Here is a 21931-nt window from a genome sequence, read left to right as displayed (position 1 = left end):
GTCGTGGAGGAGCTCATCCAAACTCCTTTTGAAAACTTTGTTAACAATGTCTGGTCTGTCAGTGGGCTGCTGTCCTGGAAAGATGTTACTCAGTACACCTTCACTCCTTGCGTTTGACGTCATGGTAATGAAGAGGTCAAACCTTCTATATCTGGCTGCTATGGCAAGGGCATCTTGAAAGCGCTTGAATTGGTATCTGGGGCTACCAGTGTGTGAGCCTGGAAGAATTATCTGTTGACCAATCCTGGTGGCCTCAGTCTGTCCTGGCTGTGCTTGCTGTGCAGTTAGGGCATCATCCAGACCTGAATACTGGTGGGCCCTGTACTTGTCTTGTTGTTCCCTACTCCTGTAGAATTTCATCCGGCAACTTTCAATTTTGGAGTATTGATCACAGAAGTATTCTTGAGTAAGTCTCCCTGACTTCAGAAGGGTGTTGAAAGAATTAGTTCTTTGTTGTAGATGGAATCTGAAGAACTCCTGAAGAGTGACTTTGCCTCTGGCTGAATTTGCATTAACCTTGAGGATGGGATTGTCGATGCTGAAGCCAGCATCTCCATATGGCAAGATCAAGGGATAGGCAGCTGGGTCATACATAGGGTGGAGACGTCATGTGTTGATTTATCGACAGCCGTACAGACTCCTTTTGACACATTTGACCTCGTTTATCCAGCTCTCACGGACTCTCCCCTAATACAGTGGTTCTCAACCTGTCGGTGGGGACCCCCCACAGGCCAATGTTAAAATGGTAGCACTTGTTCCTCAACATAGTGTGAATGTGCGTGCAAAGTTGACCGCAATCGGACGCTGCATTCATGATTTGCGGCATTTTGTGCAAACTTTAGATGTGAATCTTAGCCAATGGGGATGGAATATGAAAGATTAAACAGATCCGACTTGATCACATGACTATAGAGATCATGTGTACCGATTTGCGTGAAATTTAGATAAAATCGGAAGGAGTAATGTAAAGAAATATGTTTTACATAAGTCGGCCTCCTGGTGGCGCTATAAAAGGTAGATGTGAAAAATGCAGGGGAAAGGTTTTTCCTTGACCTCTAGAGAGTGCACATACAAAGTTTGACATAGATTGGTGCAGTTGTAGGTAAAAACACAAATCGGACTGTTATAGCGCCACCATGAGGCTGATTAGAAAAATCTCAAGTGGAATTTCTTCCTCGGCATAGTGGGAATGTGGGTGCAAAGTTGCACGGAAAGTGCATGCTGTGTTCATAATTTGAGGCATTTTGGTCAAAACGGAGCAGTCCTGCAAACTTTGGAAGCCATTTTTAGTCAATCAGGATGGAATATGAAAAATCTGAAAGACGTTTTTTTTTAAATGACTATAGAGATACTGTGTTTCGATTTGCGTGATGTTAGGACAAAATATGTAGGAGTACTGTGAGAAAATGTGTTTTGCAAAAAGCGGCCTCCTGGTGGCACTATAACAGGGCCATGTGAAAGGAATGGGGCAGAGGTTCTGAATTGGCATGCAGGGAGTGTGTGTGCACAGTTTCGCTGCGATCAAGGCAACGATGCGGGAGATTAGCTATCCACAGACGGACGGACAGGGTGTAAAACATACTCTCGCGCCATGCCTTTCGGCCTGGTGGAGACAATAAAAAAGCTAAAGTAAAGGGAAAGACCATTACTGCAACAAAAGTAGTCAACAAACTATACTGTAAAACATTGGCCACATTGTCAAATAATATAAGAAAGAGGCAAACATGTTGAAAATAGCCGATCTACAAGCGTAGGCGTTGTGAGCTTGTAGATCTGCTACTTTCACAATATTGACTTGTGGAACGGAGTCAAACAAAATGGGGGGGTCTCCAGTTCAAATATGATTATTTGTGGGGGGGGGGGGGGGGGGGGCAGGGAGGATAGCCACATGTGGCGCTTCTTTTGTTGGCTTTGTTGTGTACTCCTTTTTCTGCGAGGCATAATGACTGTGGTGGCTGTCCTTGCAGAATAGTGAAGTGAGTTTGTTGGTCCAGCCGTGTCTTGCTCGCGTCCGTGTGTTTGTCGCTCTGTGTCTGTGTAACGCTCTGGCTGTGTCCCTCGTTGGCCCCATAGATATATGGTTGGCCCTTCCTCTGTCTCGTCAGCGCGACGTGGCAACGTACGTCAGCGCGACGTGGCAACGGACGTGGCAACGTACGTCACTGTTTCGCAGATGATGATTGGCAGGTGAGATTGACCACCCGGAAGGAAATTTGGAAAAATTTGGAGCAGACACTTTATGACACTTTATGATTATTTTAAAATGAGGCACATGTGAAGGTTGTAAATTAAGTAGAATTACTTATATACTTTTGCATGAGTGATTTTTGTAGCAAGTTGGGAGGGAAATGGAGCAGTGCTTTGGCCGTGAGTTGTTCCTTAGTGGTTGAGGTTCCAAAGGCGCACGGCTCTCTGATTGTATTGTTGGGATGGGATATAGATGGAGATCTCTGTATCTGTCTGTCTACCTGTGTCCCTTAATGCCCATATATGGAGATCTCTGATGTCATTAGTATATGCCCATAGCATGTACATTGGCATGCCCATATAAGGGCAAAATGGACGGATCGGCGGTTCTGGACAACCTCATATCTGAACCTTGAGTCCTTGCCACTGAGTGCGCCCAGTTTGAAGTCAGTCGGTCCCATATATGCACATGACCATATATAGGCATAGCGGTCTGATCTGTGACTCTGGACAACCGGATCTCCATACATGCCTATATATGGGCATATTGGGTTTGTTTATGGTTATGTCTGAGTCAGCGTGACGTGGCCGAGGTCTCCCAGTAGACAATGTTAATATATATATATATATATATATATATCATTGATTACTAATAGATTATTGTTATATATATACTCAAATATTTGATTAACCCTAAAAGGCAATTTTATGAATGAAATGTTATGTTTTTGTGCCATTTAATCCTAACCATAAAGCCTAACCTCTTAAAACCTCATCCTAACCTCAATCATAATTCTAAAAACTCCTTTTTAACCATAAAAGGATCCAGATTGTCCCACAATGTCTCATTCTAAACATCTAAATGTGTAGTGGTACAAGGCAGTGGTGTTAAGTAAGTACATTTACTCAAGTAGCCTACTGTACTTTTTCTACTCCACTACATCTCAGAGGCAAATATTGTACTTTTACTCCACTACAATTATTTGAAAACTTTAGTTACTAGTTATTTTTTAGACTTTTTAGGATTATTATTACAAAACACACATTAATCACTTCGGCCATTTGACAATAGCAGATCTAAAAGCTCACATAGCGTCACATTGGGCTTGGAGATAATTCATTTTTTATTTTCTTAAGATTTTGTATAGATTTGAAAACTTGTGAAATGGGACATTCTGTATAATGACTACTTTCTACTTTTTGTACTTTAAATACATTTTGAAACCAATACTTTAGAACTTTTACTCAAGTAAATGTTGAATTCTGGATATTTACTTGTAACAGAGTATTTCTACATTGCAGTATTGATACGTTTCCTTAAGTAAAAATAAATGTGAGTACTTTTTACACCACTGGTACAAGGACACAGACAGACAGACAGACAGACAGACAGACAGACAGACAGACAGACCTGTTCTGTGTAGTGTGATGTGTGGGTTAAGCATCAAGTCCAGAGTTCTCTGTTGAGCTTCTATCTGTTTGCTTAAACATAACTCCTTCTTCTCATGATCAACAATAATTCTTTCAATTAAAGTAAATAATTCCTCAGCAACTAAATCAAGTCTCTGCTTGATCAGTGACTTGATGCTTTCTAGTAAAGTCATGTTTCTGCTGAATATAACAGATTAAACTTTACATAAATGACTGGATGTTCTCCTGTTTACTGACAAACATTTGTCCCACGGCTGCAGGTGATTAACAGGGTTGCCAGATCTAGCGAGAGAAACAAGCCAACGGGGTCTAGGAAAACAAGCCCAAAATCAGTGGTGGAAACACAACGCGATGCGACGCGTTGTGAGCTTGTAGATCTGCTATTTTCAAATAGCCTATGTATAAAATAGGGCTAAAGTGGTTAATGTATGTTTTATAATATAATAATTTATATCTGAAAAGTAACTAGTAATAAAGTTTTCAAATAATTGTAGTGGAGTAAAAGCACAATATTTGCCTCTGAGATGTAGTGGAGTAAAAGTAAAAGTATAGACAATATAGAAATTCTCCAGTAAAGTAATAGTACCTCAAAATTGTACTACTTGAGTAAATGTACTTAGTCACTTTACACACTGCCATAAGTGACTCACACTTTATTGTCTAATGTTGTTTTGGAGCAGTGGTTCTCAAACATGTTTATGTGGAGGACACCCAAACATGTATAATATGTATTTGGCCACGGACCCCCGTCTGAAATGGGGGCCGTATGTGGTACACACAGTTACATAACATCACAATGACTCTTCTTTTCTGTTTTAGCAGTGGTGTTGTGAGATTGTAGATCGGCTATTTTCAACTAGAGGACATTTATAGGGTTTAAGTGAAGAGTTTAACTTCACTTAGAGGAAGTTGTGTGGAGGAAGGGTTTAACTGAAGCCCAAATTAAGAAACAAGCCCAAAACAACTGCCTGCAACCAACCAGTTATTCACAAGCAACTTTACAGGGGGAAAAAACAGGCCCAAAGTCGCTTATAATAAATAGACATGGCAACAGTGACAATTAACACCATCCCATAAGCTGAAGGGACAGGGGAGATTGTTATTGGTTAGTTAGTAAGTAGCCTATAGATCCCATATGGGTCTTCATTGTTTTTTCAGCCTATATTGTGTAAATTTATGTTGCAGATTAAAACTATTTTTTATAGATTAGATATCGTCATAGACTTGCTTGACAGTAGGCCTACTGTCATCAGTGTTGTGTACATTCATGTTTGTTTGTTTGTTTGTTTGTTTGTTTGTTTGTTTGTTTGTTTGTTTGTTTACACATTATCTTTGACTTAATATGTTGGATTCATGTTGAAGTGTATTTTCAGATTTAACCAGTTACCAGTGGTGTAAAGTAACTAAGTACATTTACTCAATTACTGTACTTAAATACAATTTGAGGTATTGTTTTACTTCCTTCAGTATTTACAATTTTCAATATAATTTCTACTCCACTACATCTCAGAGGAAAATATTGTACTTTTACTCCACTACAATTATATGAAAACTTTAGTTACTAGTTACTCTGTAGATTATGATTATTATTACAAAACACACTAACCACTTCAGCCTATTTTGGCCATTTGTAAATAGCAGATCTACAAGCTCACAATAAAGTAACAGTTGGGGGTATAGCATTCACACATCGTGCCCCCTATCTCTGGAATTCTCTCCCTCAAGTTGTTAGAGATGCCGACTCTCTGGGCATTTTTAAATCTAGGCTTAAAACGTATCTTTTTTCCCTGCATTATGGCTCCCCCTAGTTTTATAGAATCATAGTTTTATAGCAGTTTATAGTATAGTAGCTTTATTGAACTTATTGCTTGGTTTACTGCCACGTTCTTGCACTATGGTTTTAAATATTGTTCCAAATGTATTCTCTTTCTTTTCATTTTTTTCTTTCTTTGCTGTGTACTGCATGGTACCTTGTTTGACCATGCAGGCACATTTTACGGTGTGTTTCGACTACTATGTATTTTGTATTGTGAAGTGCACAGAGACCCCTTGGGGTGATGTTGCACTATAAATACAAATAAACTGAAACTGAACTGAAACAATGCGTCGCATTGTGACGCATTGTGAGCTTGTAGATCTACTATTTTCTAAATATTTTTTAACTTGTGAAATGGGACAATCTGCACCATGAGCACTTTTACTTTTGGTACTTTATATAGTATATTTTGATGCCGATACCTTTGTACTTTTACTCAAGTACATTTTGAATACGGGACTTCTACTTAACAGAATATAAACTTCATTGCAGTATTGACATTTTTACTTAAAGAGATATTTCACTTTCTAAAAACGTTGGGTCATTTTATCGTCTACTCATGCTTTTGTGAGCCACCCAGACAGTTTTTAAGTTGCATGATTCAGTATTTAGATATTTGATATTCATTTTATCAGACACGCCCCTTTCCTATACAAACCCATTATAACTTCAAACTCCATTTTTAACATGTTAGATTCATCAAAAACATCCGTCCTTTTTCTGGTGACTCACCCTGCCCTCTAATACGCGAGGGGGCCGTGTTTTTTCGATTTTTTCTTGTTTCATTTATTTTTAAGATGTTTTTGGGAAAATTAAAAAAACTAAATACAATAAAAAAAAAAAAATAGATGATAAAATGACCCAACGTTTATTTTAAAGTGAAATATCCCTTTAAGTAAAACATGTCAGTAGCCTACTTTTTCCACCACTCCCAGTTAAGCCTCCATACCTACTGCAGTAAACTTGACATTTGGCTCTGTACTTGGTCTGCTCTTCTTCTCTCAACACCAGATCTCTTTGCTGAAAGTAGCCGTTCTACTTGTAGATCGGCTCTTTTCTGTGAATATTTCCCCCGAGAATAGGGATGCTAGGGTTCAAGTGGTTAATGAAAAAAAGAAAAGTTCCAATCACACAAAGACTTGTCAGCCCCCCTGTAGTAACTCTGAGGACCGCCTCGGGGTCTCGGACCCCCTGTTGAAGATTAAATCCTACAGTATATATACCGGAGTTCCTCAGGGGTCTATGCCAGGCCCCTTCCTGTTTTTCTCTATATCGTTGCTGAAAATAGTCGATCTATAAATTCACACCGTGTCATGTTGTGATGACCAAAATAAGGATGCCAGGTTGAAAGGCCTTAATTCAGAGAAATGTCCTTTTTTCATATATTCTGTATGATAATATGTAATAATAATAAAGTATTGTAGCCTTTGGTAGTCTGTGTATTGATGCAATGTTTTACAGTTTATTTTAAATACTTTATTAGTTTGCCTGGTGGCAGCTCACTCCTATTACTGTCCATACATATTGGTGAGTCTAGACGTATCCAGTTTTGTTTTTGCACAATATTTATGATTTATTAGCCTATATGTCTGCAAATGTTTGTCACGCTATACACCTCTCCCACAGATTTACACGTGCGCACACACACACACACACACACACATGCACACGCACACACACACACACACACACACACACACACACACACACACACACACACACACACACACACACACACACACACACACACACACACACACACACACACACACACACACACACACACACACACACACAGATGTATCCATTACATACAACAAACATACATTTATTGTTTCATTCCAGATCTTTTGATACAGGAAAATAACTGTACAAACATTCTATCAACTATATGTCATAGTTCTCTCATAGAATTGCATTTCCCATCAATCTTTGAACTCAAAGTGGATGTAAGTGATATTATGTTTGTTAAAGTAGGTGTTAAATAGTTCTATATTATGTTATAGTAACACAGTGTTTGTTCAGTAACAGGAGGTCTCTCTCTGCAGCTCTGTAAACACATTACATTTTCACCAGGTCGGGGGTGGGACGCCAATTTCATCCAATCAACAGAGAGAACTTACTGTATACAGGACATAAGATCAACAAGTTACATTAGACGTTTGAAGAAAATGATTGTGGAGTTGTCTCTCTCCTGATTGGATACAATTAGTATCCTCCTGACCTGAATGTGTGGACTGAATGAGCCGGACTGAAGGAGACAGTGGTGTAAAGTAACTTTCACTGTGTCTTTTTTGCTGTCCTTTCTGTCTTCTGTTATTGTGGACGGCATACGAGCGATATATATCGGTGCATAATCACAGTTACGAAGCATGGCATGATTGTGTTGCCTCCATCCTCCATCATATTATGGAAAATATTATATCCAGTCGGGTGAAGTTTTCATCATTTATTAGGAAGATTCAGGCAGAGAGACAGCATTCACAGCAGACAGAGCTCTGGCCTCCCTGGCCAGACTTTGGGCCCTGTGGGGCAGAAGCCTCTATGGCACCCGTCTAACACAGTTCTTATAGTCCACATTGTACCAGAGATGCTATTCTAAATGGTCATATAAGGTATGTACTAAAGATAAGAGCGACAAAACATTGCTACACAAATACAAATAGCTGACAGAGTGAGAGCAGCGTGGGAGAGAGAGCTCAGCTGTTAGATCGACAGCTGTAGCTGAGTTGGAATTAGCAAATGTGTGTAAAACCTTGCTTCAATGAGATAACCAACAAATACACAATACTATCTATAAATTCCTGCTACCATAATCGTCTCCTCTTTCCTGCTCAAACATCTTCTTTCTTCAATGTCCATTCAGGGATTTGATTTGTGGAAGGCTAAAGTGTGTGTGTGTGTGTGTGTGTGTGTGTGTGTGTGTGTGTGTGTGTGTGTGTGTGTGTGTGTGTGTGTGTGTGTGTGTGTGTGTGTGTGTGTGTGTGTGTGTGTGTGTGCGCGTGCGCACGTTACTTGTGAGGGCTGAATGTCCAGTAGAATGTGAGAAATAGATGTTGTGAGGAACCATTGTCCTGGTTCCTCAAAAGAAAAATGTCTGTTTTATGGTTTAAAAGGTGATTTTCAGAGATAGGTTTAAGATTAGGAAAAGATTCCGTTTGGGGTCAGTGTTAGGATCAGACATTTAGAGGCTAGATTTAGGGTTACCTTTATGCCTGATTTATACTAAGTTGCGTGCTGGACCTTTGGCTTAAACCCTACTCCAGGCCTCTGTACTGCTTCCAGACACAAGTCGGGCATTCTCACAACATTTGTAACTCTTTGCTTCCCTTTGAGATGAGAATACATATCATGTTGGGGGTCCTTGACATGGAAAAGGTTGAGAATCACTGCCCTAGCCAATAAACTAAGATGAATAGGTAAATAGTCACATAAGTATAGAGTGCAGAGAGGACAATGTGGTGCCTTACATAAACAATACCAGGTTAATACTGTATGTAGTGAACCTATTATCTGTATAAACAACATGAACATCTCACATTTTTGATCGATTGATTGAAAACTTTATTAACAGTTTGCCAAATCTACAGAGGTACGATTACAATGACTGTTAAAAGGATAAACACAGCAATGAATGTATATGTACAGTAAACATGGGGTCTTGGGGCACCATGTCTACACATTGCAGACAGGTGCTCTTTTATGGCCTTTTACCCCATGTTTGTGCCGAATCTGGGTTGATCGGCTTCGTTACCTTTTCACAATAAGAAAAAAACGTAATCCATGAAAAACTATGAACATTTTTTTTCCCCGCTGATTTCAAAACCTGTGACCTGTGCTTGTGGACGTCCGGAAGTGGTCGGTGTGCATGTATAAGTTCATATTTCCTACATACCTATTGTTAGTTTGTTTTTTTATTTTATAAAAAATACAATGAAAAACAAACAGGAGGAGTTGCTCCTGTTGGTGTGGTTTCTTCAGGAGCTTCTAGTTCTCCATGAAGAGACGTTTGTTCTCCTCAGATTCATTCTGCAGTTTCTGCTGCATCATCACCTGTTCTCCTGACTGACACCTGATGGAGACACACAGAGACATCACATGATATGAGAGGGACGCGTGCGTGCGTGCGTGCGTGCGTGTTCTCACCAGTGTGTTCATCTCCATGAGTTCCTTCTCTTTTTGCTGCAGCTTCACCTTCAGACCCTCCACCTGCTGAGAAAGAAAGAAAGAAAGAAAGAAAGAAAGAAAGAAAGAAAGAAAGAAAGAAAGAAAGAAAGAAAGAAAGAAAGAAAGACAAAAAGGAAGACAGAAAGAAAAAGTAAGTACATACGTACATTTTTCAGGAAAAGTACTAGCTCTGTTTTAATGAGCCCAAATGCCAGTTTGTCACCAGCAGAGGGCAGTAATAGTCAACCATAGTATTCAGTGATGTGAATGTCTCTAGTGACAGATGACACACAAACACTCTTTATTTGACTTTGGTCCAATTTCATACAAACTTTTAACTAAGCAGTGTTTGATACAACTATACATGTAGTGTGTGTTTATTTCATTTGATAAAACTATAAATACATTGTGTACTTACAAGACTCTTCTCCTCTTTCTCTGCTTAGTTTCAGCTGTTCAACCAGGACCTGTTTCTCTGATTGAAGCATTTGTTCCTGTTTGGAGGAAGAGAAGCAAAACACCTGTAAGGAATTTCTTCTTCTTCTTGCAGTAACACTGCTGTAGTGTAGCGCAATTCTTAGCCTTTCTGGTGTGCCTATTCTCCATTCACATGCCATTGCCCTGAACAGTGTCTGTGCCAAGTTTGGTGCTTTGATAAAACTATAAATGTATTGTGTGTTTATTTAATTTGATGTGTGTGTGTGTGTGTGTGTGTGTGTGTGTGTGTGTGTGTGTGTGTGTGTGTGTGTGTGTGTGTGTGTGTGTGTGTGTGTGTGTGTGTGTGTGTGTGTGTGTGTGTGTGTGTGTGTGTGTAAAGGTGCTACAGTATATAAAATGCAGAATTATGCATTTTTGTACAACATGGTTGGCAGAGACATAAACCATGATGCAGTATTTATACTCTGTTGTGTCTGTCTGTACTTTTAGATATTGACCCCACTGCCCACTCCCAATAGATCAGCTTATTAGTCACTTCCTGTGCATGCGTGCGCTCGTACGTGTTTGTGTTTGTGTGCGTGCGGCCGTGCGTGCGTGCGTGCGTGCTGTGCACGTGTGCGTGGGTGTGTTGTCACCAGTGTGTTCATCTCCATGAGTTTCTTGTCTCTCTGCTGCAGTTGGATGTTCTTAGTCTCCAGCTCCACCTTCAGTCTCTCCACCTGCTGCTCCAACTACACCATATGAGAGGAAGGAAGGATGGAGAGAGAGAAAGAAAGAAAAAAGAAAAAAGAAAAAAGAAAAAAGAAAAAAGAAAAAAAGAAAGTCGACTATTGTTTCAGGAAAAGTTAAAGTTCAGACTGTTTTAGTGAGCCCACGTGTCATGACAGATTATCACCAGCAGAGGACAGTCATAGACAGCCAGTGTTCAGTGATGTGAATGACAGATGACACACAAACACTCTTTATTTGACTTTGGTCCAATTTCATACAAACTCTTTTAGAATCATCTAACCAAACTTCAAATGTATTATGTGTTTATTTCATTTGATAATACTATAAATGTATTGTGTTTATTACCAGACTCTTCTCCTCTTTCTCTGTTTTCAGCTGTTCAACCAGGACCTGATTCTCTGATAGAAGCATGTGTTCCTGTTTGGAGGGATGAAAAGAATACAAATTTAAAAAAGCAATATCTCAGGAACGCCTGGTTTAAATGTCACAAAATCTGGCAAGAATGTCCACTTGAACTCTACGATGAACTAATTACAATGTGGGGTTCAAAAGTCAAAGGTCAAGATAACTGTGAACACGTTTGATTGAATTGAATTGATTCAATTAAAAGTCTTCACTATATGATAGAGGCCCTGGAAAATGAGATGCTACATGTCAATGGGCTTTGCTTTCAATACATTCTAACACATTATGAGAATGTACATACATGGATGTATCTCCATCTGGCTGGTGGACACAACCACATAAGAAACACATATGTATCCATTTGGTAAAGGGTGAAACCATTAACATATTTGCATTTCTACCAGAATAATGACATGGATTAAAGCAATACACAGTAGATGAGTGTAATTGTTATCAAATCATAGTTACATCTTCATCTATCAGAGTCATCACATCTTCCTCTCTCTGGCTGGGAGCTTCACTCATGGTGTCATATCCTGAAGAGGAAGCTATTGGTCCAGGAGGTCTCTTCAGCCAATCAGAGACCTTGGCAGGTGACCATTGGTATGAACTTCCTGTTTCAGATGGTGTTCCACCGCTCACTGCAACACAAGACACAGCAAGATATTTAAATTAATAACAATAATAATCATAATCATCAGCATCATCGTCATCATCATAATAATGCGCAATTGATACTTACATATTAACAAGGAATACATTTTGAGTTCATGCACTGTTACTGAAATAACTTCTATTAAAGGCTAGGTAATTTTTTCAGTTATCTGATGAAGAAATGTTCTCTTTAGTGATTCTCAAACGTTTGTAATTTCAAGGACCTCCAGAGTGTAAAAATGGAACGTAATGGTCCATTTTGTTCCATTTGTACACTCCCAGAGTTACAGTCCTGTAAGGGTCCATTTGGTTCCTAACTATCAATCATTTAGCTGGGGACCCCCTGGAACCCCCTCAAGGACCCCACTTTGAGAACCGTTACTTTAGAAAACCTGTCATCAGATCAATTATATTGAAACTCACTGCTTGGTGGAAGGTGCAGTAAGCTGTCCCTTCTCCTCCTGACAGCTGGCAGGGTTGGTTCTTCTGGCTCCTTCACCACAAACTTCAACATCCTGTCTATCATCTCCTCCTCTCTCCTCCTCCATTCCTCCTCTCTCTCCTCCTCTCTCCTCCTCCATTCCTCCTCTCTCCTCCTCCATTCCTCCTCTCTCCTCCTCCATTCCTCCTCTCTCTCCTCCTCTCTCCTCCTCCATTGCTCCTCTTTGACTCTTAATGTCAACTTCCTGTTCAGTCTTCCAGACAGAGTCATCTGTCTTGTCTCACGTTCCACCCTGAAGTGTCCTCTGTTCCTCGTCACCATGTCTTCTACTTTCTCCATCAGCTCTGTCACTTCTGAAATGTCCGGCTTGAAGCAGTCTAGAACATGGTACCTGTAGACACATTTCTCCAGGAGCCACCTCAGAGGTTCTCCTTCAGACTCGATGTACTCCTCAACATGTCTCTCTCCCAGCCAGTATCCCAGTGTGAACAGAACCAGAGAGTGTCTCCAGACTCTGTCTCCCAGCAGCTCCATGTGTTCCTCCACTGATCTCCTGTCAGCTTCAGAGAAACTGGACCTGACATCAACAGTCACCAGGACAGCATGGGGTCCAGGAGAACACAGATTCACACCATGTAGAAGGACGCCTTTGATCTTCTGTGATGGAGGTGTAGTCGACCAGTTTGGACAGTTCACCACACTCACTTTTCTGTCAGCGATTAGTATCTGTTGTCTGACACATTGTGTCAGTTTATTCTGGGTTCTAAACTCCTGGAATATGAGGTTTACTGTATGTTAAGTCATAATAATCAATACATATGATTTAGGAGGTGCTTTTTTTAACAACGCTTTCATTTAAATAACTATTCTGTCCTCATTGAAGAGTTCCACCTCAAGCTCCACAGAAATGAACACATTGGTTTATTATTCAACATCACTTTGTCTAACAGTGTCACTACAAATTAAACAGTAATGAACTACATAGAATCATTTAACAAAAATATACCTGGAAGTGGTAGATAATTATTCAGTAAAGTGCTACTGTATGGAAGTATGCAGAATATCAAACTGAACTGTGACAGTTTGCTAAAACCAATCTCAGTGAAATGGGAAAATAAAACAGAATGAAAGATTACAGACAGGATGAACATCAATATGTGTTAGATTGTGTGTAAATCTGTCAATCAGTTTTTAAAGGTTTCATGACATTCAGTTTTACCACACATTAAAAGTCTTGGTCATGGTCCTTCAAACGTGTATAAAAAGTTTGAACAACAAATTCCACTCCAGTGATCCATTGCAGGTGTTTTCCTCTCACATTTCTAAAGCCTTTTCAACTGCAATGAAAAAAAAAATCTTTGCCTGCGGGTGTCGCTGTTGAGGGATTTTGCCTGTCAATAATCGCCTGTCAATCATCGCCTCCAAAGGTATAGAGCGGCTAGCGCCGCTAAAAAGAGACCACAGAAAATCCACTGAATGTTCAAGGTTCAGATTTTCTGGGTGTAATTGAGGTCATAAAACCCCCCAAAAAACATAAAAAAATCACACCCAGTGTGAAGTGGGTGGTGTGTGGTCATCACAACATGACTCACTTAAAAAAAAAGGATAAAAGACTTTTTTCCATACTGTCCATACTGCTATTCATAGGGCTGCACATGTGTCATGTGTTTCGCTAGCCAATCACAGTCCTGAATTTGCAAAGTCAGCCAATCACATTACAGCTAGTGGTGATGACACTAGCTGTAATGTGATTGGCTGACTTTGCAAAAGTATAGATTTGCATTGACTGTGGAAGGGTTAGGGGTGTAGACTGCGTTGTAGACTATTGGCCAATCAGGGTGCAGGATGGTCAGTGTCCAAAACTCACTTATAGGGGGTGGTTACACCGCCCCAAAAATAAAAAAAAGTGAAAATGAATGTCATAGAACCTTTAACCACCGCATGTAAATCAAACAAACTACGGATAAAGACAGTTACCATGGTGATGTGACGGAAAACCACCACCCATCATCTAATGTAGTATAATTATGATCTTGGCACACCTGATAGTAGAGGACCTGGCTAAGATATGTATGCACTTAATTTAGGAGAGAATATCTCAACTGTTTTGGCTAATATGACCCCAAGGACCAACTTAGGAACTATGAGAAATTCTCTTTCCGGGGCGAAATACTCGAAAATGACCACGCCCTTTTTAAAATGACCACACTTCCAACATGGCACTATCTTCTGAACCGTTGGAGCTACAGATTTTCTGAGGTGCTCAAAATGTTCAGAATACTTATGTTTGGGAAACCTGTGCCCAAGCCAGCAACCTTACAGTGGCCAAATCCAATATGGCCGCCACCTGAAAAAGGTTTTGTCTATAACTTTTGAACCAGATGAGCTATGAATGCAAACTTGGTGTCTAAATCATGTTTTTTGATAATTAGAAACATGTTGGAACGCTTATCTTTATGACTGGGTGTGGCTGGACCTCTATTTTGCATATTTCAAAGATGGCGACTATCTGACAATTAGTTTTACTCTTTTACATTTTTGCAAACTTGGTGTCTATTTTATACTTTTTGAGCATTAAAAACACATTAGAATGCTCATATTATTGATTGAAGCCATCTAGAGCACTCTGATTTGCCTATTACAAATGGCCTATATCAAAAATGTTATGTAAAATAAAGTTTCATCCAGATTTGAGTGTAGAGTTTTTGGAATGAGTTAAGATCAAACTGAAGAAAAGAAACAACCTGTGTACAGATGTTGAAACAATAGAATATGAGTTGAACCCAAATTATACAGTAACAGCCAGTACAGTATATGCAGAGTAATGCTCAGTATCAATTGAATAATATCATACTAGTCAAAGGTGTATAGAATTTTAACAATATTATGTTTAAATTAGAATCACAGACTTTTTTTGTTCTAATCATACAACTTCTATCGAGGTGCAACGGACTCCAGCTTTGCATACTTTGCTTTATGTCCACTACATGACTTTTGAAGCCACGGTGGAGGAGGATGGTGCAAGCTTTACTGGCATCTGCAAGATGGGTCCAGTAAGGTTCCCAAGTCTTAGTCATGGAGTCCCAATACCAGCCCAACGTACTGAAATCTGGGATCTGCTACATCATCAGAGCATGCCCTGGGTTATATCTGCGACACATTTGGTGCTTTTAGATTGATTCTCGCAAAAATATTCTTATGGCCCTGGACTGTAATAAGTTGACCGTTTTTAGCCTTTTCTATTTTTCACTAAACATGAGTATTGTGAACATTTTGAGCACCTCAGAAAATCTGTAGCTCCAACGGTTTAAAAGATAGAGCCACGTTTGAATTAGCGGTCATTTTAAAAGGGGCGTGGTCATTTCCGAGTATTTCGCCCCTGATAGAGAATTTCTCATAGTTCCTAAGTTGTTCCTTGGGGTCATATTAGCCAAGAACAGTTGAGATAATCTCTCCTAAATTAAGTGCATACATATTTTAGCCAATCCTAGACTCTGAGTGCAATCATGACTGAGACTAGCAGAACTTCATTCAATGAGCAGACCTTCCCTAACAAGCAAGCAACAGGACCAGAGATGTGCATTTTAAAGATTTCCTGTGTTCTGTGTGCGCGCATGATGCAGGGAACTACGTTTATTGAGTTGTAGAATACTTTATTGCTCTTAATGTGCCAAAGTGTATGTTTCCTATACAATTAACAAATGTGAATGATGTTTGGTTAAATTAGTTTGTTTTACTGTAGCGTATTAAGTTAGTTATTTGAAGTGCAGCTTAATTCCATAATGTGCCTGTTATTTATTGATGCTTGTGATGTATGAATCTATGTTGACTGTATTTATTGTGTAAGATGCCACATTGTTGTTTTTTATCTATAGCTAATTAGTGCTCCTTTTCCATTTGAAGAATGTCACTGTGATTATTTCCTAGTATTCTATATTATTGTAAACTGTAATTTGTGTCATTTTATTGTCTTGATATTTCTCTGTATTAGATACCACACACACAAATGCTGCATTCCTTGTACCATGTGCTTCATCAGTAAAGCCTCCTAAATGGATGCTCTGACCGGAGTCTATTCTTTCACACGTGATTAACTCAAACCATTGTTATACAGAGGTCCCATCCTCACATAGTGGTTCTCAAACTCTTTCATGTCAAGTTTGTATTTGGCCACGGACCCCCATCTGAAAATATTGTTCCAGGGACCCATACAAGATTTGAGTTATATTCCACTTTATTTTTTATTTATTTTTTAATTTTGAAAATTGCAGATCTACAAGCTCATAACGTATTGCAATGTGAAGCTTGTACCGGTAGAATGTATAGAGTTCAACTGATTTTGATGCTAGCTTTGCTGGGGACCCATTGGAACCTCCTCAAGGACCCCCAGGGGTCCCCAGGCCCCACATTGAGAACCACTGCTCTAATGACAGAACATTCTGTTTTGATCACTGACCATTTATTAGTCACATGATTCTCAAACATTAATGACAGCACATACTGTCACATTATCATCGGACATTTATATTTGATGTCTGTTTACTTCTTTACATCAAATGTATTCACTCACCTTGAATAAAATGAATGTAAACATAACATCCTGTAGTATGAAGTTTCCAGCTCTGCTCCTTCCATACTGCTCTCCTCCAACCAACATCAGCCTGACATCTGGAACACTCTGATGTTCTCCTGGAACAAACTCTACATTAGTTCACTTAACACTGATGTGACTGTTTATTATTATATACAGTATATATAGTACAATGAACTCTGATGTGACTGTTTATTATTATATACAGTATAATGAACACTGATGTGACTGTTTAGGACCTGGATTCACACATTCACTTCTATTCATTATCATATACAGTATATACATACAGTACAATGACCACTAATTATTATTATTATTAGTGACTATTTATTATTATATACAGTACAATGAACACTGATGTGACTGTTTAGGACCTGGCTGTACTAATGTATCACTCATGATATAGAGAATGTTATGGGATCAGTTATGTAAATGTGTTGAACATTAATTAACTGAATATGTCATTCCATCAGCATAATGTCTCATATAGAACATGTAATTGTTGTCGGATAGAATCTTTTATGTTCAAAATTTTTCCTTTTTAATAATCATTTTCAAAACATTTTCAAATACTGGAAATAGCCGATCTACAAGCTCACAACATCACAACGTGTTGTGAGCTTGTTGATTGGCTATTTTTTACTACTTTTGTGCAACACTCTTGTATGATGAATCAGGGCATTCATTTATGAAAAGAAAAGTTGGAATATGGAGGTATAAAGTTTCTGCCTGACTGCAATCATATGAAGATTAAATGTGATATACATTGATTATTAATAATAAATACATAATTAGTTGTATTATATGACACAATATTTATAAAACCCACAGACAGACCTAACCACTTTCACTTTTACTTAAACATTAAAAAATAGCAGATCTGCAAGCTCACAATGCATCCCGATAAAACTTGTTGTGGGCAAAAATCTTTAGGCTTCATCTAGGAATCTGTCTATTAGTTTTATCATGGGGTCACCAATAGGGGGCATCCTCTGGGGAGCATGAATGTGCTCAGCAACTTACACGATAATACACCCATTAGATAAATAAGAATCACACCCAGTGTGAAGTGGGCGGTGTGTGGTCATCACAACATGACTCACTTTGAAAAAAAGGATAAAAAAAGCAGTCCATACTGCGATTCATAGGGCTGCACATGTGTCATGTGTTTTGCTAGCCAATCACAGTCGTGAATTTGCAAAGTCAGCCAATCACATTACAGTTAGTGGTGATGACACTAGCTGTAATGTGATTGGCTGAATTTGCAAAAGTATCGATTTGCATTAACAATGGAAGGGTTAGGGGGTATACAATGCGTTGTAGACTATTGGCCAATCACGGTGCAGGATTGGTCGGTGTCCAAAACTCACTTATAGGGGGCGGCTACACCGCCCCAAAAACATGAATATAAGGAAGTCACTGCCACACTGACCTTCAAACAGAGCTTTCAGAGCAGCTCTCAGTCTGTGTGTCCTGGTCATGAATGTCTGGACGTGTTCCTCTATGTTCCTCTTCCTCTCTGACAACTTCTCTGAAACATCTCCATCAACTTCATAGTGTCCACCTCTGTTTCCTGACACCATCTCCTCTATCTTCACGAGCAGCTCTGTGACCTGAGTGTCATCTATCTTCTGAATGTTGAAGACATGATACCTGTTCCCACATTTGTCAACGAGCCAGCGGAGGTCTTCTCCTTCAGCCTCAATGTGCTGCTCAATGCTTCTGTCTCCAAGCAGGTCTCCATGGGTGAACAGTACTAAAGCGTGACTCCAGAGTCTCTGTGACAGAAGTGTCATGTGTTCCTCTACTGTTACTCTCTCTGCTTTGGTGAATGCTCTATGAAGAGGAACCGTCAGAAGAGCAGCATGTGGTCCAGGAGGGCAGAGACACACACTGTTCTGGATCTCCAGTTTGTCCATCTCTGAGGTGTCCTGTAGTGGACTGTTGTAGAACCAGCCGGGTGAGTCCACCACTGTCACCTGTCTCCCTGCTACTTCACCATGTCTGACCTCACACTGCACTGACCTCTGATCTCCAGCTTTAAAAACACTTCCTCCAAGAATGGTGTTTCCTGCTGATGTCTTCCCAGAGTCAAACCCTCCCAACAACACAATCCTGAGGTCAGTCAGTCCTGTCAGAGGAAACATTGTTTAAGGCCTTGGTTCTCAAAGTGTGGTCTGGGGACCCCCGGGGGTCCTTGGAGGGATACCAGGGAGACACCATCAAAATTAGTTAATATAATGTCATAATCGTTTTAACCACTTTAACCATATTTCATAGTTTGGCTATTCAAAAATAGCAGATCTACAAGCTCGCACGGCACCGAGTGTCGCACTATGAGCTTGTAGATCTGCTATTTTTGAAAAATCGTGAAAACTCAAATGTTTGCTTCTGGGGGTCCCTGGTGTGTGTGTGTGTGTGTGTGTGTGTGTGTGTGTGTGTGTGTGTGTGTGTGTGTGTGTGTGTGTGTGTGTGTGTGTGTGTGTGTGTGTGTGTGTGTGTGCGAGTATACAAATGATCAATCAAATTTATCAAAATGAAATATACTGAAAAGTAACTTTAAATATGACTTTGTGTCACAGTAAAAAAAACATACCAATATGTTTTGGAAGTCTAGTTGTTTGTTTCTGAGCGTCTGTCCTCCTTTGTTCTGCTCCTCTTCTGATAGTTCTCTCCATCTCCTTCAGTTCCTCTGAGACGTGTTTTTCTGTCTCATAGTGACAACCATTACTTTTCACCATCTGATCTATCTTCTCCAGCAGCTCAGTGACCTGACTTTCATCTCCTCTGTCAGTGATGTTAAGAACATGGAAGCGCCCTTCACATTTCTCTGTAAGAGATCTTAAGTCAGGGGCAGATTTAATGAGATCAGTGTTCATGTTGTTTTTATCAGCTACAGTGAACACCACAATAGTGCGTTTCCACACTCTGTCACTGAGGAGAAACCTCACATGCTCCTCTACTGACATCTCTGTTCCTACATATGGGACGTCCAATGGCATCACTAGGACAAAGGCATGTGGTCCTGGAGGACACAGATTCACACTCTGTTGGATTTCTAACTGAGTCAGTTTTAGGGTTAGATCTAGGGGACGATTAGATATCCATCCTGGAGTGTCGACCACAGTGACCTGTCTCCCTGACACTTCCTCTTGTCTCATGACACTCTTATATGTTCTTCTGTTTGTGTGAAAAACATCTCTGCCCAGGATGATGTTTCCTACTGAACTCTTTCCACTGAATCCACCTCCATGTCTTCCCCCGATCAGAACTATTCTCAGTTCTGATGGGTTATTCTTCTTCCCTGGTTGGAAACATAAATGCATTATTCATAAAGATTACAGATATGATCAAACCAGTAGTGCTTTTATCATTTCATGTTTTAGTCATGGATGTAGTGCTATAAGAGAGAACTAGAGTGCAACTAATTTTAAATGATCAACAATTGTCAATATGTCACGTGAAGAACAATGACTATACTTTAGCCTGTAGGACTATTACAATACAAGGGAAAGAGTAAATCATCATCATCATTTAATCAATTAAAAAGTACTACTAACATGTACTGTAGTTAAAAAGGGGTGCAAAAAAACAACAATTCTATATGATGGATTATGGATATAACAAAAGGCTAGTGTTTTAATACATAGTTATTTTCTGCAAAGGTGAACAGAGGCAGAGGGTAATTAACACACACACACACACACACACACACACACACACACCCACACACACCCACACACACACACACACACACACACACGCACGCACGCACACACACACGCACGCACGCACGCACGCACGCACGCACGCACGCACGCACGCACGCACGCACGCACGCACGCACGCACACACCCACCCATCCACACACACACCCCCACCCCCACACACACACACACACACACACACACACACACACACACACACACACACACACACACACACACACACACACACACACACACACAGTTGAGAGTTTCATTTGATCACTGAAGTGACACATCCACTCTTTCTGCTGGTCTCACCTACAGCACAGCCTGTCTTATATCATAAACTGATAAGATACCTGTATTTACTGTCATGTCATAATTAACCACTTGTATACTTTGTCATGCGGTGTTGAAAATAAACATGCTTTGGGAGCTTGTAGATTTGCTATTTTCGATGTGAGTTTAAAGAGTTGATAATACTGCGCTCTGGGACCAAAATCAGAATATTAACTGATCATCACTGTGTTTTAATAGAACTCACCTCTGATGGAAGCTCTAGCTCTGTACATCTTCTACTGCTGTTGTTTCAACTGTAAAACAATAACATGAAGTCAGATGTTATTTTCTTCTTGTCTTTATGAATAAATAAAGGTGTAGATATACAGAATAGGGAAAAACACGTTTTTTCACACGGTATAAAAACAAACAGAGAGCTCCACTTCTATTTTATTTAGTCTGGATGACGAACAGTTTTCGTTGTCGTTTATTACCAACGATCTGAAGCCCGATCGGCGAGCGCCGAATACGTCATATCCGGATATGACGTTTGGGCCTGTTTGGGGGGGGGGGGGGGGGGTCGAGCGAGTGAGTGGTCGATCTGCTGCTCACTGCTGGTCGATCTGTCGTGTGTGTTTAAAACCGCAGCCAGACAAACTATTTGAATGAAAAATTACAAGATAACAACAAAAAAAACACAAAAATCGCTGGCACTGGGGGAGATACTTTATGAAAATACTCTGGCAGTCAAAGAGTTAATAGGGTAAAGCCATATTGTGATAGTAATCATTACTATAGAGTGTTTGTTCAGTAACAGTGTTAAATAGCTCTATATTGTGATAGTAATCAATACTGTAGAGTGTTTGTTCAGTAACAGTGTTAAATAGCTCTATATTGTGATAGTAATCATTACTATAGAGTGTTTGTTCAGTAACAGTGTTAAATAGCTCTATATTGTGATAGTAATAAATACTGTAGAGTGTTTGTTCAGTAACAGTGTTAAATCGCCACCGTTTCGGTGATAACCCCATCACCTAAAAGGTGATAGGGTGATCACCTCATGTGGTAGCATGCAGGGG

Source organism: Gymnoscopelus microlampas, assembly GCF_963454915.1.
Source record: "Gymnoscopelus microlampas genome assembly, chromosome: 2".
Taxonomy (NCBI): domain Eukaryota; kingdom Metazoa; phylum Chordata; class Actinopteri; order Myctophiformes; family Myctophidae; genus Gymnoscopelus; species Gymnoscopelus microlampas.
This window is presented reverse-complemented; position numbering follows the sequence as displayed.